A 25341-nucleotide genomic window follows, 5' to 3' on the forward strand; every position below is an offset into this window, starting at 1 on the left:
ACTAGCAAGGTGTTGCAATTTCTCTCCTTGGATCATTCGTTCTTGAATGATGGCTATGGAATTATAAAAGCTCTACAAATCAATGATAAGGTCTAACTTTACTTAAGGACTATTCTACGATCCATACATACTCTACCATTAAGAGAAATTTCATAACCAATCATAAGGGAAACATATAAGCATGAATCATAAGGTACAAGGGACTTGCCACAGATGTGAGATAAGACATGAGTCCTATAGAACCTAAACAACACAACAAAGTACGTGAATAGTATGGGTTGGGATAGATAGCTTCAACATTTTCTTCTAGAGGAATGATCAAATAGGGGTATCCATTTACTTAATCAAAGTAATCCCTTTACTTATATCTTTGCGGACATCAAAATCTAAAATCCCAATCGGGGCTTCCTCACAAGATAATGAATCTTTCACACCAATATTTTCTTTAAGGACTATGAGTGAAGGATTTCCCACACTAGAAACATAGAATACCGAGTGAACAGAGGCTAAGTCTATTGGCAAATCTAACTCAGATGCCACCTTCCTGATACAACTTAAAATCTATTATGGACCATTGTTATCATGACCCAATTGGTCGTGAGACAACCACACTAACTCCCCGATGGAAGAACCATTGAACCTAAAACCCTTAACCAAACACTTGCCATTTTTAATCAATTTCAGATCAAAGAATAATAAACTCCAATAAATATAATAAATAGCAATGATGCGGAAAATATCTGCCTATTAAATTATCCCAAGGACCCAAAAGTCACTGTAAAAGAACCGTCTAAGACAAAATCCATGTTTAAAATAAATATCCAAAAACAAATAAATATTAAATATCATTGTTCATAGGAGTAGACATGATCAATGAGAAGATCCAACGAATACCTGAAAGTACGTGCTCACCCTTGGATAAAAAAAGTTGCTAGTTACAAACTAATTGAGGTCTTATCTCAATCGTTGGAAAGTTTATGCACTTAACCAAAGAAGAGCACATGAAGTTTCAGTACAAACACTATGTACTGGTAGGCATCAGGTCACAACCCGAATTAGGGCCCTGGCCATGATGGGAAACCCATACCAACCAAGGCTTGAGATGAACCCTTATCCCGAGCTCATGTGCATGATAATAATAATAAACTGTGGAAGTTAACCAATACAGTAAGAGGAATTCAATAACCCAAAGACTAAGTTTCTGAGTAAAAAACCTAATCCACAAAGTAATACCCCAACACTGTCCACAAAGCGTCTAACCAAGAATACCAATCAAGTTGGGACATGACCCTGACTATGCTCGAAGAAAATGGTAATACCCTAAGTTTTTATGTTCTAAACCTCTCATAAGATAACCTCTGAAGTTAGCTTTCCAACACCATAAGTCTCTCCCAAATCCGACATGGTGGGAAAAAGTTACAAAAATTTTCTTTTAGGAATCTATCAGCTGATCAGTGACCACGACTCAGTTGAAAACCCATAACTGAACCTTATGAGTCATTACAAGGAGTCATAGTCAAAATAGTAAGGGTCTAAAGTTTCAGCTTGGTGACCACAACTCCATTCTATAATTCGTAATCAGACATTACGAATCTTAGTCATAATAGTATTCAGACAAGAATCCCTTCCAGTGGTTAGGAGTCCAGGACACAACTCATAGTTAGACCTTAGGAGTCATTATGTGGACCCGTAGCCTGACTAGTAAATGATCTAATAATCAAGTCTCAAACTACGACTTTACCCAATGACTCATATTGAATCGTAAAAGTCATTAGGAGGCAGTCATAGTCAGACCAGAATGCACCCAGGATCCCAGGACCCTAGGTTAGGACTCAGATCACGACTCGTCACTTGTTGTAATGAGTCGTTAGGTGAGTCGTAACGACTAGGAACGTGGTTTCCTACTTGTTTTTCTAGGGACTTTTTGTGTCTTTTCCCACTCCCTTAAAAGCCAAACACATGTCATTTTGGATTCCCAAGGGGTGGTATAAAAGACCCAAAGCCCTAATTCATAACATAGTCCTTAATTCCACCCAAGAGAAATCAAAAAGGCTATTATTTTCTTCCTCAAGAAAATACTAGGGTTCTTCAAGAAAGTCCAATTTTCAAGAAGATTTCTTCAAGGCTTCTACTTCAGCTATGTGGGATATTCATCAGTGCGTCTGTACCACTCATTGAGTCCTAAGAACTCTCTAAACTTCAAGTGTAAAACTTTAAGTGTAGCTTCTGCATATCATATTATGTTATAATAATCTTTAGTGCTCACAACAGATACTAGACCATAGGTTAGCTTGGGCTCACTTATGACTCTAAGCACCGTGTTACGACTAGGGGTTGTTTCTACTCATGACAAGAACCAAAAGAAAGTGCTAAAATAATAAAAGACTTAAGGAAACTAGGTCTTTAGAGTTAGGGAGGGCTCACCACTTCAACGGCTATCCAATATGGATGCTGAACCACCTAACACTACATAGTATCACAAGAATAGCCTTCCAAACCTATATTATGAAATGATGTAGTGTCTGACCATCAAGCACCCACAAGTTATATGGGTTCGGTTTTCCCTTCCAAAAGGGCCCCACTCTATGTTAGCCATATAGATTGGAGAAATTAGGCTAAAGTAACCAATATTAAGTAGCCTCCCAAGAATATAGTATGTAAAATAGATATAGTGGTCATAGACCCCCAACATCGGCAAATATAATTTTTAGTGTTGGTCCCCCTGGGACTACACCTTTTCGGTGAGATACACAATTCCTTTTAAGATTAATTAAAATATTTTCACATACCATTAATTATAGAGTTTTTTTATTAAGGATCTAAATTGGTATCATCAAACCAAGAGACTTGCAACTTATTCCGATTATGTCATATCGTATCCATAATCCATTTAACTATTTAGACTCCAAATTCCATTAAAAAATCTATAACCATAGCCCCCAAGGGTGTTTCCAAAACCTAATTATATTTGTTCCTGTTAAAGTTATGCAGTTTTTCCAAAGGATAGTTTAGACACTATGAAATCCTTGTGAAAAAAACAAATTATGATAAGGGTTGAGGTTCATGTAATTAACATGCCAAAATCAATAAACACTGTGAAATCCATATTACTCATATTCCACCATTTTCATAAGATGAAATTTCAATTCACCATTTAAACCATGGAGAAAACCATTAAAAACAAAGGAAAAACAATGCAACTGTATATTAACCAAAAACCTTCAACCCTAGTTTGAACCAATCATTCAAGAACATGTAACTATCAAGTAATTTGATCCAATAATACAATAATTAAAATAGGGAGGGCCCAACATGCCTTTTGATGGAGTGAATTTGAAAATAACTTAAATTTAGGGCCCTGAGAGTTGAATTCTTGAAAAAACCATTAGTTTACTTCTCATGAGAGTTGGAAGGAGGAAGAACAATGATAAAAATTGACAATAGTTTTGTAGGGACTAGGTAATGTTAAAAGTTATTTAATGGGGATAAAAGACCGAAAATCCCTCACTCAAAACTAGAAAAAAATAAGATTTAACATTTTGTGCCCTTTGGCATGCCATGCCTCTATCGTGGTAGCCCACGGGCTTCCACGACCTTATGACCACTGGCCTAGGGTGTGGCACGCCGATATCATGGACCCTGACTAGTTTGTAGTCCCAAAATAACTCCGAACGCTTTTCAAAAATTACAGAACTCTCTCTAATGATCCCGTTAACATCCCTCATCATGTTTCAAGTCAGAAATCATCACTAAACACGGGGGAGGGTCCAAAATAAAATCATCTAAATTGGTGGGGTATTAAACATCATCAACCAACTTAACTTGAAACTCAAACATAGATATAAATCAAATACGAGAAACTAACATCCCATAATAATAATTAATTGGACCAATACACTAACCACATAATAACCACTTGCGAAACCAAATTACACAACAATACTAATTTTAACCCTATCAACACATTTATACTACCCTCTCAAACATAGGTTCAACCCCTTTACATTTCCCAAGTGTAGCACATCAAGTCATTTGTCCTATCCATCTCACAAATAGTCTCATTCTACTTCTATTTGTCACAAACACTTTGCAATGCAATTAAACACTCAGTGAATCAATATTATAAACAATGCATTAGAACTATAAAACCTCTTCTCAAATATGTACACAGATACCAAAGAGTTTTATATGCCCAATAGCCATGACCTGCAAGAACAAGCTCAGTTCATGTACTGCACTATTGTGGTACTTGACCCTCCAAATATCAATATGTAAACAACATTACTGGCGATGTACCCAACTCACTAAATATCACAATATATGAATATGTCCATCAATATCAACAAGAATATGATGAAGGGCACCAAATATGAAATTCTACAATTTATCTAGACACTCAAATTCAAGATTCATCTTTTTATGTATATAATAATCTACCAAGTCAATTTGCCAATCACAAGTATACCTGAAGGCGAATTCATAATAATTGAACTAATGAGTAGGCATGAAATTCATATTAAGCCTACAACTACAATTCAAACCATAACCTACCTCGAATCAAGCCCCCAAAAATGTACTATTTCACGTGAGCCTTGCCTTTTCTTATAATTTTAGCTTGTTTTTGGTCTAGAAACAACAAGAAGGAACAATTGAATATCTCATTATTCAAATTTAGGAATTAAAAACCTAAATCCACTGATTTAGCCCATAAACATAGCCTATATCACCAATCTAGTGTTTTTGACCCTTTAATCCACTCTAATTCTCCATATTTTATGATTAACAAAATTAATTCTACTTTAGGGAGTGTATTCTAGCAACCTAGAGTCATTAATAAGTGATTAAAAACCACCCATAAATAATTTACACCAGTTCATTCAACCTATGGTTAAATCCATATATTTTAAAATTGTCAAGATCAAAAAATTGAGGTAATAATGGAACCTACCACGACCCAACCTTAGTAAGTAAGCCAAAACCCAAAAAGAACAGAAAAGATTGATATAAGGAGAAAACAAGTACTAATGACTTACAAAAGGAAGTCATGCCATAAATGTTCATCTAACATAAATTCTGAAAGAAAAAGACATAATCCCCAAGACCAAGTGTCATAATTTTAAAAAATAATCTAGTACAATACAAAATATCTGAAATACATAAATTGTCTTTGAAAATAAATAAAGACAAAGTAAGATAAGAGGAGGTCTGGAATCTACTCCAAACATTGGATCCTACCATTACCTCAAAATCAAACTCCCACCACACAAGCTTAGCTACCACGGGGTGCACTCATACTGGGATCTTGCACTGAAAAGGAACAAAAGTAGAAGTGAGTATGGTCCACTTGTACTCAATAGGTACCATATACCAATTGAACAATATAGAAAACTAAATAAATAAAAGATATATGAGCATATTCCTCCTGCAAATAGAAAAGTTCTCAAATGATAGCTCACACCGTCTCCACTAATAGTTCTATAATATAAATTCAATAAGGGTAAACTATACATAAAATATAAATAGAGAAACTATATATACGGGAGCAAACACATAAGAAAATATAATGAAGTAATGTAATGCATAGCAATGCAATGATAGTGTGATAATGATGAATGTAAGCCATCACATGACTTTCTATATACACCTTCTAAGCCTCAACACTTTAACACTGGATGCATAGGGGATTGCAACTCGTATACTTTCTCAAATCTCAATTAACCTCGTCGGCTAATCTTTACAACCAAGGGTTTTATAAAGCATCTCATTTCTTTCAAATATTTCTATTTTTTCAGTAGTACTAGTGTCTCATGAATATGTCTGCATAAAATGAGGATGTAATGCTCATAACAAATTAGTATAAAGCTGATAACCAATTCAATACAGGTAACAATAAGCCTTGAATCAACTCAACATGTCAATACTTCATGATATAAACCCTCACTCGGCACCACTAGAATAGATAGTCACGTAAGACAACAAAAGTATCATTTCAAAACACCTCACTTGTGTATCACAATCATGATTGCGGCAAATAATGCTTAAATAGGAATATAATATCTAATCAAGCCCTCATATAGGAAATACAATAGTAATCATGGAGTTTAATGCATAAATAAGGCCTACAAATATAAAATAAATCCCCCACATGGCTATCAAAACAATTATAATCTCTCTCACTAACAACAATTTACACATAAACCCCCACACGAATAACATGATATTAATAATTACTTTGAAATACAATCCCCATATATAACACCCAAACCCATAGCATGCTTTACTCGAATGTTAACTACCTAACTCAGTCTAAATAAAGTTAAGTCATAACCTACCTCGAAGAGAGAAAAACCAAGCCTATACCATTCAATGTGGAGCCTTTCCTGCATGAGCAGGCTAGGAACAGACTGAAACAACCAAAAACATAATTTGTACATCAAATGAAAACTAATGATATTCATATTATCCATATTTAAATAGGTTCCAAAATAAAGTAAAAAGTAGGTTCAAAATCAAAAGGGTAAATTTAGATTTTAATTTAGAAATATGTTCCACATATCAAAAGGAGTCTATATTTGAAAACCCATGCAAAAATGAGTTAAAAATGGAGCTCAAATTGAAGAAAAATTAATTTAAGGTTAATTAGATAAAAAACCAAAAATCCATTTTGAAATGAATTTTTTAAATCACCTTTCCCGAAGCTCCTAAGTCAAAAATGGTGAAAAATCATAAAAATAGAACTTTAGACTGTTTAGATGAACAGTACCTCATGATCGTTGTCCCTACTTTGCGATTTCCAAGGTCAATATTAACAAGCCATTAAATTTGCCTTCATGTTCTCAATTTCCATAAGACAAAACCCAGCCTAAATTCCCAACAACCTTTGTAATTATAGCCACCTCTTCGCAACTACGATGAAAGATATTTTCCTTCTCCATGTTAGTGGCAAATTGCTTTGAATTTGCAAAGAAGGATTTATGCACCAGATATCAGTTGTGCACCTTTATTTGAATTAGTTTCCATCAAAATGATCAAAATGCAAAATAAAGGCCCCGCCCGAACTAACTACGCTACTAACCCAAAATTGATATTTTGATTTAATAGAATTATCCAAATCACCATCCAACGCTCGAAGAATGGAATGTTGACTAATCTCAACTCATGACTTTTAAAAGCCTCTAAAAGTCTCAAATTCACCCAAATCACTTCCAAATGCATCGAGGATTATGTCAAATTATCCCACAACTCATAAATAGCATATAACAATTACAGAAAAGGAAAAATAGTCAAAATACATAAAAAGGAAAAATTTACATCTATGATTGTTACAACCATGAACATACTCTAAGGATTCTAAGGATTAAAGGAAGTAACAACAAGAATGATGAAATGAACTTACCTTAATAGTAGGAAATACCTAAGAATGAAAAATATTACCTTTTTCTTAGCCCTAGGTAAAACTTTGAAAGTTTGAGAAAATAACGCTCTTGGATTATGGGTAAAAACTATCCCAATGTCATTACAATAGTCATTTTGTTGATGTAGAAATGTCTCTTTAGTGATAACTATCTTTTATGGTAGAATTATTAGTTGTGGACCTCCACTGCAATGACCCAATGCTTGCTAAAGCAAGATCACTACAGCAAAACCTCCTTCCATTGTAGCGGTAACTAGTTATTTTCTAGGTCTAATCTATTTCACGATACACTTCCTAGATTTTTACATTACAAAATAACTCCTTTAAGACAATCACAATAATCAAATGTCTTTGAATCTAATTTTTGTTCTGAAAGTTTCTATATATCAAAAAACTTATTATCTATCATATCATGCCTATAAAACCAATAAGATAACCACCACAAGATGTAAGAGGTCTCTACACTGCATAACAGTTAAATTTTATCTTAACTCACCCTAGCCTATGATTTTCACAACTCTCGTTCTAAGATAATTCTACCTGGAATCTTACACTACTAACAGTGTTATAAATACATGATGTGTCATTGCAATTATAAGTAGTATAACACCTTTCATAGAAGAGACTTTTAAGAATACTAAGACATTCACATCAAATTCCAACTCTCTCTACCTCACATTGTAATATGACCTTTGGTAACTCTGTGTCGTCTTAACCTTTCTCTAATGAACTTAATCTTTTTCATTTCTTAATGAACAAGTTATCGACCTAAAAATATTCCTTCACCAATCTTATACCAATGTATAGAAGACTAGCACCTTTACTCATCCAAGGCCACAAAAGTTATCATCTGGATGCTATAGTGATAATTGTTATTGTAGCTGAACTGAATAAGAGGAAAATAATTATCCTTACAACCCATAAAGTCAATAACACAAGACCTCAATATGCCCTTTAATTTTTGAATAGTACCCATTACTCGACCAACTATCTAAGCATGAAAAGTAGTACTAAGATTTACCTGAGTATCCAGCCCTTTCTGAAAACATCTTTAAAAGTGAGAGGTAAATTGGGTACCTCTATCGTAAATGATAGACAATAGTATACCATACAACCTGATGATCTCCCAATATAAAACTTAGTATAATCCTTAGAAGAAAATCAACCTGACAGGCAAAGAGTACGTTGACTTGGTCATTCGATTAACATAACCAAAATAGAGTCATGATGGTTGTGAGTACATGTAAACTAGTAATGAAATCCATGTTAATTATCTCCCACTTGTATACTATAAGTACTTGATGTCACCCAAGATATACCTCCAAAGAAATATAATACGGTTCATGTTAAATATAGTAACCCAATAACGGTTGGGGTCAAACCAATAGGGAATAGACCAAATATCTCTCACAAATTTTCTACAGAAGCCCAAAAATGTATGAAAGTGAATGGGGGATTTGCTATGAAAACAATAATGTAGTAACAAGTCTTGGTCGTTTTGGTTGAAATTAATCTAAGATGAATGTTAGGACTGTGTTTCCCCCTGGCTTCCTAACTCTATACACTTATCATGCTCAATCCAACTATCTCAATGCCCTACGTGTAATATTTGACAAGCTATGTATCACCAACCATCTTGTAAACATCCTTGGTAAATTTTACTTTTCACCTTGTGAGTGTCAGAGTGTAACCTTACTAACCTTGTCTTGGAACCCAGTTCAACTATCTTCTTTTTGGTGTCAAATTGATTAGATGAAGGTTGGTAACATCGAATTACTGTTGTGATCCTCTTTTCCTAATCTCAACCTCGCTTGTGAAGATAATCTCGAATACGGGAAATTTCTTAACTTCTACAGTAGTTAAGAAATCATACAAATCAAAGATCACAACACATGCATAAACACTGATCTAGAAGGATCTCACACTTCTTCTACCTTGTTATTCTGCCAAGGTTCCCACAAACCTAGTTAGGTGGTTTAGCCTTTCATGTTTCCAAGAATATACATGGAATTCATAAAAGAATATCTAATATTAATCTCACAACAATTAAGGAAGTAAACCCAAAGTCTCTAATTAATAATCAACCAAATAATCACGAATGAAGGATTCCAAGATCAAAAGTCGAATCTTAGAATCAATATATGTTTTTGAATATAAAAACTGTGTAAGCTATTACAAAAATATTCAAGGAGTATTTATAGTTTCTCAAAATAACATAGAAAACCTAACCAAAATGAAATAGGAAAATAAGGTCGGCAGTGGCTATGCTTCAAGCAATGAGTCGTCCGGACTGACGATGACACGTTGTCAACTTTGTTGTATTCCTGCAGTTATCAGTGAAGATAACTCATCATGAGTCCCTAGAGTCTTTGGCTGGACTCGTTGTCACTCTAGTAAGTTTTCAACATTTAGTATCCTAACTCCAGATGCTCGAAATAGTTTCCACAATGAGTCCTAATCGAACCTTACAACTCGTTACTAGCCTCATCTCTACTGGACTCTAATTTGTTCATACTCAAGACTTTCCACAAAGTGTGCTTAGAACAATCCTCTATCCGACTAGTAGTAAGATCCTATGATTTATACCTATTATTTACTTTGCTCCTCATCTCACTTTCATCTACTGTTCTCCTGACGACTTGGGCTATGAGTAGTATAGTCACCTAACAACTCATAGTCCAGGTAGTGACTTCACTTTTTGGAGCTTTTCCTTCTCATTTTATTCCACTTTACTTCCAACCATATTCTTTTGTAACTTACACACAAACTCACATTATATCTAACAAAATAACCTAAGTACTTGAATATTTTCAAAGTTTTATACATCGATAATGCCATGAAATAATGACACACCAGCACCCTCAACTTTGAACATTTGTGTGTCTTCAGGAAACAAACACTTAACATAAACACAACACAATGCTTAACAAAGAGAAACCTAAGGTACATAGGACAGACAACTCATTTTCAACTAAAAATTTTCACCTTCTTCTATTTTTAACTTTTCAAAACCACCTATGTGGATCTATGCAACCCAACAGTGCAACACAAAGAAATCAATCTGTGGCATTACATTATCAACAAACAATCAAGCGTATATATAAATTGCACTATCTGAATTAATAAATAGCTAGCAACATAGCCCATGTACCGTTACAACAATGAAGTCCCACTTTTATAATATAATCATGCAAGTCAATGTGGGGACATTATCAAGACACTCACACTCACAAAAAAAGTTCCAATCGATGTGCATAGAATACCATAGGCTCGCCCTTATTCTCTTTACCTTAGTTTTCAAACAATAGGACTATGATCACTATAGGACCTTAATCAGCTTGTAATATAGGCTTGGGGTATGATATAGTACATTTGGGAATTAGTCACTAACTCTCTTTGACACTACAATTACATTTGGGGTCCACTTCTCAACCATAATTCTTTTCATTTGTGTCTCCCTTATTTCTTTTTTATTGCTTATTTGAGTTGGGTGTAGTTTATTTTATTCTTTCTCCTTTTTTCACTTCTTCTTTCTTTTTTGTTTTTTCTCTTTTTACCACACCCAACCTTACTTTCTTTTCTCTTATTCAAACCATTCTTCAAATCTAATTTGTAACAATACACCCCTATGATAGCCACCCCCAACTTAGTCAATTTTCCTAAGTTGAGGTACATAATGTCCAAGGAGGGACTGGGTTAAAAACAGGTTCATTATAATTAAACTGCGAAGGTGAAATGTGAAAACAAGAAAATAGGTCTATGTAGGGTTAAAACAAGGATAAAGGGATACCTTTTCACACTTGGATGGTCATTTAGTCTAAGAGTGGACTACATAAAAAATGGACTATGATCTATTCCTAAACAATTATCCTTCAACCTAGGCAACACTAACCAGGAAAGTTCTAGATTAAATGCTAAAAGGTAACTAGGAAAGCATATCACACACACAGAGTAAAGGGTTAAATTACCATCTATTAACTATCCAGTTTATGGAAATGCTAGCGATTATTGTTTTATCCCTAATTCCTAATTCCATAACAAGATTCACAATGGTCACACGTATAAACACATCACATAGTTCAAAACAAACTTTTTAGAGGGGTATTATTTTTCTCAAAAAACTTGAACACAAATAAAATGCATCAACTACCCTTAGGTTATTCATTTTTCTCTTAGTTAAACACAAACAAATAAAAACAACATGAAACAAAATAGGATACGACCTGAATATGTCAGTTCTATTATGATAACGCAGCTGATGGGAAAAAACATGGAAAGAAAAATCCTCAGCTGTGGTATATCGCCACCCCTAACTTAAAAGTTATGCACTATCCCCAGTGCACATATATAAAGTAAAAACAAAGAATAAAGACATACCTGGGCACACTAGGCACCAGATTATGACTCAGCTAGTGAGACCCTAAAATGGGCCCTACTCTCATTAATCGTGGTCCCAACAGTGGTCAGGATACTCATATCATCAATGGTACCAACTGTGGTTGGTGTGCTCAAAGTAGTCTGGCTTTTAGGAGGTAGAAAGGTTCCCTCACTCAATTTTATTATAGTTGTCATGTTAACCACTCGAGAGCTACCATCTCCTACCCCTATCTCATAGACTCTAGTCTGACGGTACTATGCTATCTACAGGATGGCTACCTTTGCTGCCTGGAAATTAACTTTCTTCTTTCTTCTCTTCCTCTTTCCACTTTTTTCTTTAGGAGTCTTTTTTTCCCATTCTGAAATAAATATTTGGAACATCCTCAACAAAGATCTCCTTGATAATAGGGTAAGTAGGTAATGGCCTCACATATATGTCCTCTATAGCAGCCTAAAGTGCAACCAATTTCTCATGCAACCCTGCCAGATCTGGAGCCTGAACACCCACCAACTTTTGGCTGACCCGCCACTTAAATCTATCAAATCAAGTCTACATTCCCTAAATCTCAGTCATGATCTTATTCTTTACCCAAGGCATCACCCTCTGCTCAATATTTGTAACTCGTCGCTCAAAGGTGCCTAATCTTTTCATCATAGTGGCCAGGAACTTATGCGAAACTAATGCATAGCCACTTAAAAGTGGCCTACAATTAAATGGTCTTGTAGTAAAAGGAAAAAACAAGGCATATGAAGAACCAACAACGTTAATGAAAGTTTGAAGCTCAGAGTAGGCAATCTCTGTGGTGGTGTCACCAAGATTGGCGAAACCTAGAGTGTCAATATATATCTGCCCACTCACCTAAAAATTTGCCTGAAGTAGTGTACCACCCACCTTGTACTACTAGATTTGGTTTGTAAAATCCCTAATTCCCCAAATATGTGGTCTATTGGACCGTTAAAAAGTGATCGACACCCAAAATCTTAGGTATAGACTCCTCCAGACAAATCTGCATCCACAAGCATGAAAAGGCTAGGATGGTATCTGTGCTCACTGCTCGACTGTGGATCTTTCTTTCTGTGATCTTGGATACATCTATCTCATAGCCTCTATAATGCCTATGACCAGCATATCTCTGTCGAGACTCAGTACATTGTCCCCCTCTGTGGGACTTAGTCGATGAAGGACCGGTGTCCACTATGCCTTCACAGTAAAACTCAATATGCCCTTCGTATTCTATGTCGAAGGGAACACAACCCACAGTATTTCCTTTTTCACCAAAAAATAATACCATCTATCTATTTGAAATATGTGAACTTATCCTCAGATCTGATTTGCTTATTATTCACTTTACATATTTCCTCAATGTTATTATCAATATTTAAAGTATTAGTAGGCAGCTGGAAATTTAAATACCTTTTGATATCATAGTACCATGGCTTTCCGTCAAGCTCCTCTTCAACGTATACATAATGTGCAAGTTGTTCCTTCAAGCTTATTTCTAAAAGATCAATGTAACGTTCATCTAGGTGCTGAATCATGGAGTATATAGTAGCCAAAGCATCAGAAAACTCATTTTGTATGCTTGGGATATGTCTGAAATCAACTTTATTGAATCTCCCACACAAATCCTGCACCATTTCTACATAAGGGGTAATCTTGGAGTTCTTTACTGCCCATTCCCCCCGGGTGAATCAACAACTATGAGTCTCTGATGACTAGTAATTCATGAACACTCATATCAAGTGCCAACTTGAGACCTAGGATGCAAGCTTCATATTCAGCGATGTTATTAGTACACAGGAAGCGTAATTTAGCAATTTCGGATAGTGTTGGCCCATTTTTGACACCAAAACCGCTCTAATTCCTGAGCCTTTGAAGTTGACCATTCCATCAAAGAACAATCTCCATCCGAGATATATCTTTACAATGTTTTCTCCAGCGAATAAAATCTTCTCATGTTTGAAGTTGCTCGTATTCATCATCAACCAATTCTCTGCTAAATGTTATTCTAAGGCTTGCCCTTTGATTTCTTTTTGAGTCACATACACAATGTAGAACTCACTCAGCAACATTTGCCACTTGGCTAACTTTCCTGTAGGCATGGCTTTCTAAAATATATACTTCAGTGGATCCATTCTAGAAATTAGATATGTTGTGTACGAGGATTGATAATGCCTCAACTTTTGGGCAGGCCAGATCAAAGCACAACACGTCCTTTCTACAAGCATGTAGCGACCCTCGTACGGCGTGAACTTTTTAGAACTAGAACAGTATTGGCTAGCCATGTTGGATATCTTATGAATTCCACAACCTTTGATTGAATTTGCCTTGTCACTTCTTCCCTGATCTTCAAACGTAAGTCTGGCTTAAATTTCTATATTTTCTGATTTATTGGATCAAACTCGAGATTAATTGGTTGCTTACGTGACACAATATTGGTGCTTAACCCTAGCATATCATTGTAGGACTAAGTAAATATATCAATGTATTCCTTGTAGCAAGTGAATGAGTTCTCTTTTTTGTGCTTCTTCTAAGTGAACACTGGTACTTGTCTCTTTGATTTCATCATGATCATCCAAGTTGACTATTTCAGTTTCCCCCAGGTAGGGCTTCTCTCGGTTTTCAATTCCTCTATATCTTTAACTAACAGCTCATCATCACTTTTTTCCAATCATCATCATTCCCTCACTTTGTTCGTCTAACTCTTGACATGACATGACATTGGCAAGTTTTAAATTACTGCTACTATAATAAACAAACAAGCCTAGATGATAACAAGATAATAAAATACACTACTATAATCATATTTCAAAATAACTTCTTAAATAAAGAGAGGTCTTTTCATTGAAATTTAGGAAATAATTACAAACTATGGCTCATGACCCACACAAATGCGAGCCTATGACTTTTTAAAAAAAGTAAAACATGAAAAGAAAATTTGAGAAATGAAAGGGTGGATCATGGGGACTCCTCCAGATCATCACCGATTTTTAAAACTACTAGTAATTTTCCTTTCATCTATCATGATGGGCGATGAGTTATGAGTGGAATGGAGGTCCGATTTTGCAAATCCTCTCCTTGTGCAACCTTCCGCAACCCACTGGACTTCAAAAAATCTTATAGTATAGCATTACATCCCTCGAACAAATTTCCTATCCCATCCTCGAGACCATCATCTTTTGATATCTCACATATGATAAATAACTGGTGCAGGAGCGACAATAGTTTAGACAGACTTATCTTTGACTTATCTTCAATCTCATCCTCTTCTTTTGGCTGGTATCCTAACCTATATTTAGATGTTTTTTCTGGGACCATAATAGGCTTAATAATTCCTTCCAAATCTTACCCAAGCCCCGATCGGGCTCGAACCCACTTCTTAACATCACGATCATAATCATTTTGTAGACAGAAGGCATTGGATCTTTAGGCGCCAGATCTTTCTCCACAGAACTTATAATTTCCACGGTATAAAAACTTCTACCTCTTGGAATATCTTCAATCACAGGCACATAACCATTGGGATGATTGAAATGGCTTCCTTTTCCTTGAATGACTATTTTATGGTCCTCCCAAATAAACTTCAATAATAGATAAAGGGTTGATAAAATTACCTTTATACTATAGATCCATGGTCTCCCCAGGAGCAGGTTGTAACTATGATGGATATTCATAATATGAAATTTAGCCTTGAATTCAGCAGATTCCATCTAGATGTACAAGTCAACTTCACATATGGTATCTCTCTACCCCCTATCATATGCCCGCATATTTACATAGCTTTGGCAAATTTTTCCCAAATCATAGACTATTTGAACCAATGTGGAAAGAGTATAAATTTTAAAACCAGATCTGTCATCTATCAATAATCGATTAATCAAATAGTCCCAACAACTGACAGTGACGTACAGGGCTTTGTTATGTGTCACCCCCTTAAACGGCAGCTCTTCTTCACTAAACGATATGTGATGATATCCTACAACATTCCCTATCATTGCGGACAGATTCTCAATGATCTTGCCTCTGGGAACATGTGCTTCATCCAGAACCTTCAATAAAGCTTGTCGGTGGTATTGTGAACTCATTAACAATGCCCAAATAGAAATATGGGCTGGAGTCTTTTCTAAATGCTTGACAATTAAATACTCTTTTGGTTGCATACACCTCTAAAATTCCTTATCCTTCCCTTTAGTGATTGGTCTTTTCTATTAATCCTTTATATTCGTCAAATCATCAGGAATGCAGCATCATCCAGACTATGTCATCCCTTGGGCGGCGGCAATTTCTACAATAAATTACTTTTTAGGTGGTGGAGTATATACCTGAGTCGGGGCTTTCATCACTAAAAATGGTGTCCTCTCATTGACACTTAAGGAAGCTGTGGCTCTTTCTATTTTCTCCACTCCTTCTATCCTTTTGGAATTTTCTGAATCCATCTTAGTGATGGTCTTGACAGACACCCATTTGCCCTTTATTTTGATCATGTTAACTGTAGCTCCCCCATGATTAGGAAATAGATTACTGTTGACATTTGGTGTCAGCGACTGAAGCGTGATAACCTTCTGATCAATCAAGTCTTGAATCTTATACTTTAGGCTAACTCAATCCTCGGTACTGTGTCCCGCCGCTCCCGAGTGATAGTTATAATTTGATCGACATGATAAAATTGGGAATTGGGATTGATAATTTTCACTTGAATAGGTTGTAAATGAACGACGTCCTTCAATCTTCTAAAGAGTTGGGTGCAGCTTTCAGCCAATGACGTAAAGTTTTGTGAAGGTCTTCTTTTAATATTTGGATGGGAGGGGGGTATAGTGGTTTTGATTAGTGGGAGGAGGCACTTGATGACAATTTGGAGGTTCTTAGACATTCATTCGGTTGTTTGGAAAGGTAGCATGACCATGAGACTGATAATTTAGCTGCAGAGTTTAGTATTGGAGTAAAATATTTAGTTGTGGAGCTTGGCATTGGGATAAGATATTTCAAAGTAGAGCTTGATATTGGGATGGATATTTGGAAGTGGAGCTTGGTATTGGGATTAGATATTTGAAAGTGGAGCTTGGTATTGGGATTGGATATTTGGAAGTAGAGCTTAGTACTGGGGTTGGGTGTAGAATACATGCTGAAAATTTGGTGAAGGTGAAGAGGAGAAAACGTTCCTAGGCTTAAATTTATTCTTCAATTTGGAAATAGAATCGGTAGAGAGTGCACTCACGTTTTTCTTTTTCTTCTTTGAGAACATAGAAGTACCAAATGATGTTGGGGTTTTAATAGTCTTTCCTATTTGAATTCCTTCTTCCAGCGGTTCCCTAATTTTTACCAAATATATGAAAGTCGCCCTAACAGCAGATACCATCCTAGTGTAAAATTCTCCCTCCTGAGTGTGAGAGAAAATCGATACCATTTCCTCCTCAGACATGGGAGGTTGTACCCTAGCAGCTTTTGTTCTCCAACAGAAGGCATAGTCTCAGAAACACTCATCATTCTACTGCTTTATTCGGTCTAATGAGTATTGATCAGGGACTATTTCAATGTTAAACACAAATCTATCGAGAAAGACTTTAGCAAGTGCCCTCCAACTAGACCATCTTTTCAGTTCTTGAGACATGAACCAATCTAAGGCTTCGCCTTTTATGCTGAGGTTGAATAAGCACATCAATAATGCTTCATTTCTTTCTACCCCAACCATTTGATCACAATACCTTCTTAGATGGGCCATCAAATTTCCGATACTGTTGAACACTTCAAATTTAGGGACCTTGTATCCTTCTAGTAGATCTACTCCAGGGTGCACACAAAAATCATTATACCCCAAATCATAATTATCATCTACCCCATTAGATATCTTGATCCTCATAATCTCTTTATTCATGGCCCGCAACTTCTTTTCATACTCAGTCCACCACTTTTTTTTCTTCTTCTCATAATGGTCTACCCTGGGGTTGGGTAAGGGATTGTAGATACCAGGGGATATGATGACATGAGAAGTATTTGAAAGGTTAGCTTGATTTTGAGGATGAGAAAAGTTTAGGTGGTAGGTGGGGAGGACGTTTTGAAAATTGAGGATATTTTAAGGAATTTAAGAGTAGTTTGGTGGAATCTAAGAGGGGTTTTGCATATTTGAAAACGAGTTTTGTGGATTTGGATATGGATTTTACGGATTTGGAAGCAGATTTTATGAGTTTGAAAAAGGGTCTTGGGGATGTGGGATGAATTTTGTGGATTTGGAGATGGATTTTTTAGGATTAGGGAAGGATTTTATGGATTGTGGGCATCAGGGTTATTTTCTTGATAGGTATTTTAGACAGATAAATTGGAGGATTATTGATTATAGGATATGTGGGCAATTAGGAAACGGAGACGGACGATATGTTATTTGGATGGTTCCCAAGAATAGACATACTTAGGGAAGAAATTCGGAGTGGAGGCCCATGTCCTCCTGGGGAAGGAGCGTTGACGGTGATGGCCACATTAGTCAAATCTCTAGTATGGTCCATTTCCTCTTAAAGAATTTCTAATTTTCTCTTAAGTTCAGCAATCATCTCACTTTGTTCGGCTTTCACATTGTCCCTGATGGTCAATGCATTATATTCATCGCTTCCAGTCATATTTGAATGATGGTTAGGGGATGGGATTTTTTGAAATTTTGACCGGGTGAAGTAAGAATGTTCTGCTAGCTTGTTTCAACATAGAGTAGTTTTATTACCTGTAAAGTAAAATAACTCAAAGGCAAATGATTTAGTTCCCATATATGATAATAATGCAAGATATTCGACAAGAAGTAACCACACATAGTTGTTTGCATCATAAGCAAACTGATCCACGGGAGCATCATGGACAAATTTGTCTTTGATTCAAACCAACACACATAAACACATAAGGCAGTTATACCACATAAAAAATTATAATAAATACATATCCTAGTTGGGGTGACCCTTTTGAGCCAAGGGATGGCCTAACGAATTTTGAAGCAAATATATGCCTTTTTAAAGCCAATCCATTATCCCCCAACTTTTCATATATATATAAAAGGACATAGATGCCTACAAAAGTAGCATAAGAGGGATACAATCTTTAGGGAAAAGGAAAATAACATAAAAGAAAGAACATAGTCTCGCGCAGGGGACAGAAAGACTAGCTCTTAGATGCTCCTTCATTATCCCTTGCCTTTTTAGCCTTATTCACCTCTTGCCATATGTGATATCTATTGATGATTAGGTGACTCCCGCACAACTTCCCCTTGTTCTTGTAGGTCATTCTTTCTATGTTACCAATCAGAGAAACTATGCAATCATCCAAATCGATCAGACACTGCCTAGTATCATCAGCTTCTTGCATGGCCCGCTTTATCTCTTCTCTCATCAGGTGTATGATCGTGGCATCCTCCATATGCATATGTTGGTGCAATTTTATTTTTTTTTGGAATTCATCTTGAAGCCTGTGGAGTCGGATCTGATGCTCTGATTCCATATCAACAATCTGAGTGGGTACAATTAGTCCCGAAATCAATGCTCCAGCAAGACTCTTCTTCAACCATTCCTTGTATGTGTCACTAACTTTGGATTCATACCTGATACGGAAGGAGACTTCCTTTGTTTTTCTTCTCTTCCACCCATCTACCATGTATTTTTTAGGGGAGTTTTGTATTCATTATACTCAGTAAAGAATCTAAGCATAGACGTCATTTGTTGTATTACCTGCCTGATTTCAAATTGCCTGAGAACCCAAATGGGATTATAAGGATGATTTCCCCCTGAGTCCTAGAAGTACTAGGAAACCCTCAAGTAATGTACTTTCCTGGGAAAAGATAGCTAATTGACCACTGAATGTCGTCAACACTTAATTCCCCAAAAATCTTGAACCAAAATTCCGAAGACTCTTTTCTCTTAAACCTGTGCAGGAATAAACATATGTCTTGTGATGATTGGAGATTTACCTTTGTCTGAGGGTCCAGCTGTCCCACTCTAGGGCTTTTCAATAAGTGAGTCATCATCCACCATTGCAAGATAAGGTTGCAACCTTAAAAGAAATGATCACCGCTTTGGCACATTCCCAATGCCCAATATATCTCAGCAACTATCATAGGGTCTAAGGTATGGAACACCTTAGTTTGACCATAATCTATTCCGTTAAAGAGAGTTTCCGTTACCATAACGACCCTCGGATGGATGGTGCCATTTTCTCCTTCTAGGAACACCATTATTCCAAACAAACCCACAATAAAAGCAAATGCTCTCTTCTCCTTCCATTTTTTTCTAACTCAAATTTATGACCGAATTTCTCAAAAGCGTTATACTTTCTAAATCGGCGATAAAATTCATAAAAATATATATTTTCCCCATTAGATTCTCCCAACCAAGTGTCATTATTGATTTCAAAGACTTTCTTGATCTCTTGACGATTCATCATCCTAGGGACTAGAACATTGTTGTCTGGTGTACTCCTTCTCTTTCTGCACATATCAAGGCTTTCATAACAAGTCAAAACTTCTTTAATAGTGGGTGTCAACTCTACTTCCCCGAACAGAAACACCATGTTGATGTCATCCCAAATTATCGTTAGAACATGAATCATTTTGGGCCAGGCATCCATCTTTATGAGCAAAGACAGGTGCCCGCTATGTATACCAACAATCTTTTATATTCTCCACTCATATACGTCCACCATACTTTCAGGAAGTTATTAGGTCCAGTAACCATCTTGAACCTTTTTGCAAGGGTATAGTTGGACCATTCCTACATGAAAGCAAATCGTGATAAGCCTTCCCCCTACCCCAAAGGATAATAGATTGGTTTAAACAAACATATATTTCTTCGGCACATAAACATGGTTCTTCTGTAATTGACTCAGGGTCAATAAATGCAGGGCAAGTTTTTGTACTGGGCCCAATACCCCCTCGGGTATTGGGTCGTCCTAGGCTCATGCCTAAAAGAGGATTTTGATTTAGCTCTATCCTGGATTTCTAGAGTGGTTTGGACATAGGTTTCCAAGAGGACTACTTGGATTTGGAAATACAAAAGGCCTTCGACCGCCTAATGTGCAAATAAACCGTCGTATTCCCAACACTTGATTTAGCGTTGATCAACAAGGGCCGAGACATTCATGACACCCCAAAATAGTTTAATAATCATGCGTGATTATGCCATGAGATGCAATAGTTAATTTCACAGAATTGAAACATTTAAGAACGTAAACAGTTTAAACAATTAGTCAAAAGATAAATTCAAACATTTGGTTAGAACCTAGTTAAATTTCACCCCAGCAGAGTCATCATTTCTATTTTGCCCCTTTTCAGTTTTTAAAGGGTTGAAAAATATTGACTTCAACCTTTTAAACTATTCCAAAAACTTTTAATAAAAATTTTGAAACAATCTAAGAAGTTACAGAGTCACCACTTAATTTATTTGAAAAGAAATTAAGAAAACTTTTTGAAATAAAATCCTAAGTCTCAAACAGAAAAAGACTTAGGCCTTTAAAAGATCCTGGGTAAGAGATTCTTATTAATATTTTAGGAAGGTGTTTAAGATACCTAAAATATTCGCTAACTTGCGGTTATCTGGACTATTTGAAAATAATTCTTTTGACTAACTTTAGAAAAGAAAAATTAACTATTGAAAAGAGAATTGATTAGGAAAATATTTTTTGAGGTTTATGCAAAGTCAGTTTTTTAACGACATGGTAGGGGGTCTAACTAGGTTTGAAGGAACATATAGCAAATAAACATATAGAATGGAAAAGGGGGAGAAATAAGCGATTTAGGCTCTTAAGCTCAAATCCATCAACCTTGTCCTAGTCTAATTGGGCTTTCAACCCATCTTTACCTATCCTAATCTAAATATTGAACTTTGGCCCATAACCTGTCCTAAACTATTTTTTTGGGACTCTTTGGCCCAAAACCTGTTTCACTTGTATTAATTTACAACTTTGGCTTCGATGCCTAAATGAATAACTTAAATGAATAAATAAATAAATAAATAAGTAAATAAAATACACCAATGGCGAAAATAAAGTGATTTCATCAATGGGTTTCAACCCATTTTCCTCTTTCACTTCCTCTTATTTGTGTCATGCGATCGCCTTTGGAATTTTTTTGGAATTGACTTGGAACTAAATGGGCCTCATCAGCCCATTAGAAAATACAAGGAAAAAAGTCCATTCGAACTCCCAAACGGGTTTTTGCAAAAAAACGAATGAAGAAATTAACATCTATTGAAGACACCACGTGATATATTTCCAAATAAAAGAAAATTTCAAGAGCTAATTTTTTGAATGAGCACACTTATACACATATGATAAAATAAGAGTCAACAAATGAGATGCAAAACAAAGACACTCATTCCCATGCCTTATGCTTTGTACTCGAGCCAAAGATAAACGAAAGAAAAAAGACCATAGTCACCGAATTAATGCAAGAAAAAATAACCCAAGATTTAGAGAGTAAAAAAAGGCAATACAAAAAGCAAAATACGTTTTTTAACATAACATAAACATTAATTCATGTTACAAGGAAGAAGGTGGAAGCTAACTTTAATAAAGGGAATTGTCAAGTTCCAACTAAGGCAATGTTAGAGGTAATTCAAACATCCAAACTATGGCAATGAAGAGACATGGCAAGAAGAGATTGACAAGATAAATAAATAGGGCAACAAATAATAAAAATATAGAAGGAAGAGAAAAACTAGATCACAGAAGAAAGAATACTGGAAAGAAAATTATAAGTGAAGAAATGAATTTGAACAATTCCTCAACCAAATAAAGAAAAAATTCTAACAACAAAGGTCTAACAAAGTGATAGAACTAAATTAAGAAAAATTCCACCAAAGTTTTTCTAAAGATAACTAAGGACCTGGAACACATATTACAAATTGGTCCTTACTACCATTATTATTTAAAAAAAAAACTATCAAGAGAATTCAAAAACTTGCATGTAATCAAGAAGAAGAAAAAAAACTAATTTTTTTCTAAGTTTGAAGAGAAGAACATGTAACGATCCAATGCTTATCTTTAATTAACACTATGAATCAGATAAATAGACACAACTATTTGCTAGCACGTAATCGCTTAGATAAACATGGAAACATTTAGACAAAGCTTGAATTGAAACTTTCGTTACTCAATGACAGAATAAAGCTGCCAACTTATATAATGCTTCTAAAAAAACAATACGAGAACAGAAAATGAGCAATTAACTTTCAGTTATATGAAAACACTGTTATTTCGATACCCAGCAAAATATTTTTTTATAAAATATGAAGTCGTGATGTAGAGGAAAGAAAACATTATTACAGGAGATTTCAATGGAGATTAAAACAACAATCTAGCGATGAGTGAGAAAATCAGCCAAACATTCTGACAAGCCATACATTAACGAAAAATAAAGCTTTCTTCTCTATTGGTTGATGCAGGCAAATAAATAGCTCAAAATCAAATTTAACCATCAAAATAAAGAAAAGTAGCCAACTTGGCAGCCAGACTTCAATTTTGAATATTTTTTCCGATTCTAGCTTTAAACCTGTGTTCAAATTGACCCTAAATATCCAACAGGCCATGTCACTGAAAAGTAAAGTTAACTAAAGTCACTTCGACTATGTCACAAAATGTACAAAAAAAAAAAAATGAACATCCACCACAACCTATGACTTTCAAATCCTCTAACAGTGAATATCCCAGCACTCAAGACTATTAAAATACAACTACGACGATAGAATGATAGAAACACGATATGAAGGAGAAGTAAAACCAAACTAAATGGAATGTTAACTATTTCAGAGCAGCAAAACAGAACTCGGTCCTTCGATGGTATCTCTATTACCACCAGAGGACTTTCCCGCGACTCCGAAAACTCTGAGCAGTCCTCGACCGTTCTTAGAAAGAAGAAAAAAATTATACTAAAAAATGGAAAATTAACTGATTTTTGCTCAAAATAGTTTTCACCCTCTTGAGACTTGGTCTTTTTGCTCTATAATGAATCATATATAGAGAGAACAAGATTGGGAAAAATTTCAGCTAATACCGATATGGGATAAGGGAATTTTGGGGGTAATTTCTGCAATTTTAATAGAAACAATTTTAATTTTGAAAGAAGGATAGGATTATGAGGTGGATTCGGTACGGACTAGTACTATCTGTACCTTGAAACACACAGCTCGCTCCACCTAGACAAATTCTAGAAGGTTCTTGCAACATTCTTCTTTTGCCACTCACACCCCTTCGCATCAACGACGACGTTGGGGTTTGACAGTGAGGATCGGGTTTTGTATCGGGTTGGATCAACTAATGGGTTTTGCCATTATTGTTGCGTTTGTTTAGTGTGTGTTGTGTTTTGTCGGTTATTTTGTTGTTAATAAAGAAGAGGATATAAAAAGCATTTGGGTTGGGGAAGTTGGTATGTAATTGGGTTGGTTTGGGTGTTGGTTCATTGGGTCAGTTTCAATTAAAAGAGGGTGAATTAGGAATTTAGGGATTTAGACTATTCTTGGGGTTATTTAAAAGAACAACCTCAATTAAATTAGGATTAGCCTATTCTATTTAAATATTGACCAAATTGAGAATCAATTGTTCAATTGCATTGGTCAATTTGATTACAATTATTGTCAAATTTTAATAGATTGACTCAATCAAATTAAAATTTGAAATGAATTATTAACCGATTTAATCCCGATCTTCTTGATTAGAAAAAATCAAATAAATATTTCTCCAAATAAATTATTTTGAAAGCAAATCATATTTAGATCAAGATTTTACCCATTTGATCTAACTTTCAAGATTAATCTCAATAATAATTTAATTTTGATAAAATATTTATTTAAGTAACAAAACTTATACAATCTCGCATATGTAAATGCAAAAATGTATAATCGTCCTTTAAATGGCAAAATTAACTTAAAATAAATATTTTAGAGCATATTTATCGAGATGAAATACATATTCTAATTTTATTTAAAAGTTGAAGAAAATTGGAACTAAACTTAGTTGTGGAGGACAAAAATTACGTGTCACTAACCGTAAGTTGCAGTTGAAGTCCTAAAGCTAATTTGTTGGCCACTTCTTGGTTGTTTACCGCCTCAGCAAAGTACTCATAATTTTGCATTGTGGGCTGTCAATATTTGCCTCCTTGGACTTAATATGTTTTTTTTATTCTACAAGATCTCTTGTTGTTCAAATGTGTGTTCCAGAAGTTTTTAACTTCATTGTTTGTCCTTCCAGGTAGCCTACCAGCAATTAGCGACTATATGCACCAAAAAAGATGTGACATAAGTATGGCAAAACAACAAGAAAACAGCAGGTGCGGCAGGGAAAATTAGTGATCGGTTGCCGAAGAGCTTATCGAGTCTAATGATGAGGTCTTTTTCATCCTCTGACATCATTCCTCACTTGATATTTGGCCGCAGGTAATTTTTCCACCTTAGCCTGTAGCTCTTACCACTTCTCAATAAGCCTAAGATGGATATTGAAATGTTAAACTCTTTGATGTTAGAATTCTAGTAGACCATTGATGATATCTTACACAGTATAAGTATTCTAGTACCCAGTAAGGACAATGTTTTTC

The 25341-nt window shown here is 35.4% G+C and overlaps 1 long non-coding RNA gene across 1 annotated transcript; it reads right to left on the bottom strand.

The window, feature by feature from the left end:
• Positions 1-5092: 5092 nt before the first annotated feature.
• LOC124887325 lies at positions 5093-24225 on the bottom strand. Its single transcript, XR_007044818.1, has 2 exons — positions 23924-24225; positions 5093-5307 (listed from the first exon to the last, which is right to left on the bottom strand). It is a non-coding gene; the product is annotated as an uncharacterized LOC124887325 (long non-coding RNA).
• Between the last annotated feature and the right edge of the window lie 1116 nt (positions 24226-25341).

The sequence above is a fragment of the Capsicum annuum genome, chromosome 9, assembly GCF_002878395.1.
Source record: "Capsicum annuum cultivar UCD-10X-F1 chromosome 9, UCD10Xv1.1, whole genome shotgun sequence".
NCBI lineage: Eukaryota > Viridiplantae > Streptophyta > Magnoliopsida > Solanales > Solanaceae > Capsicum > Capsicum annuum.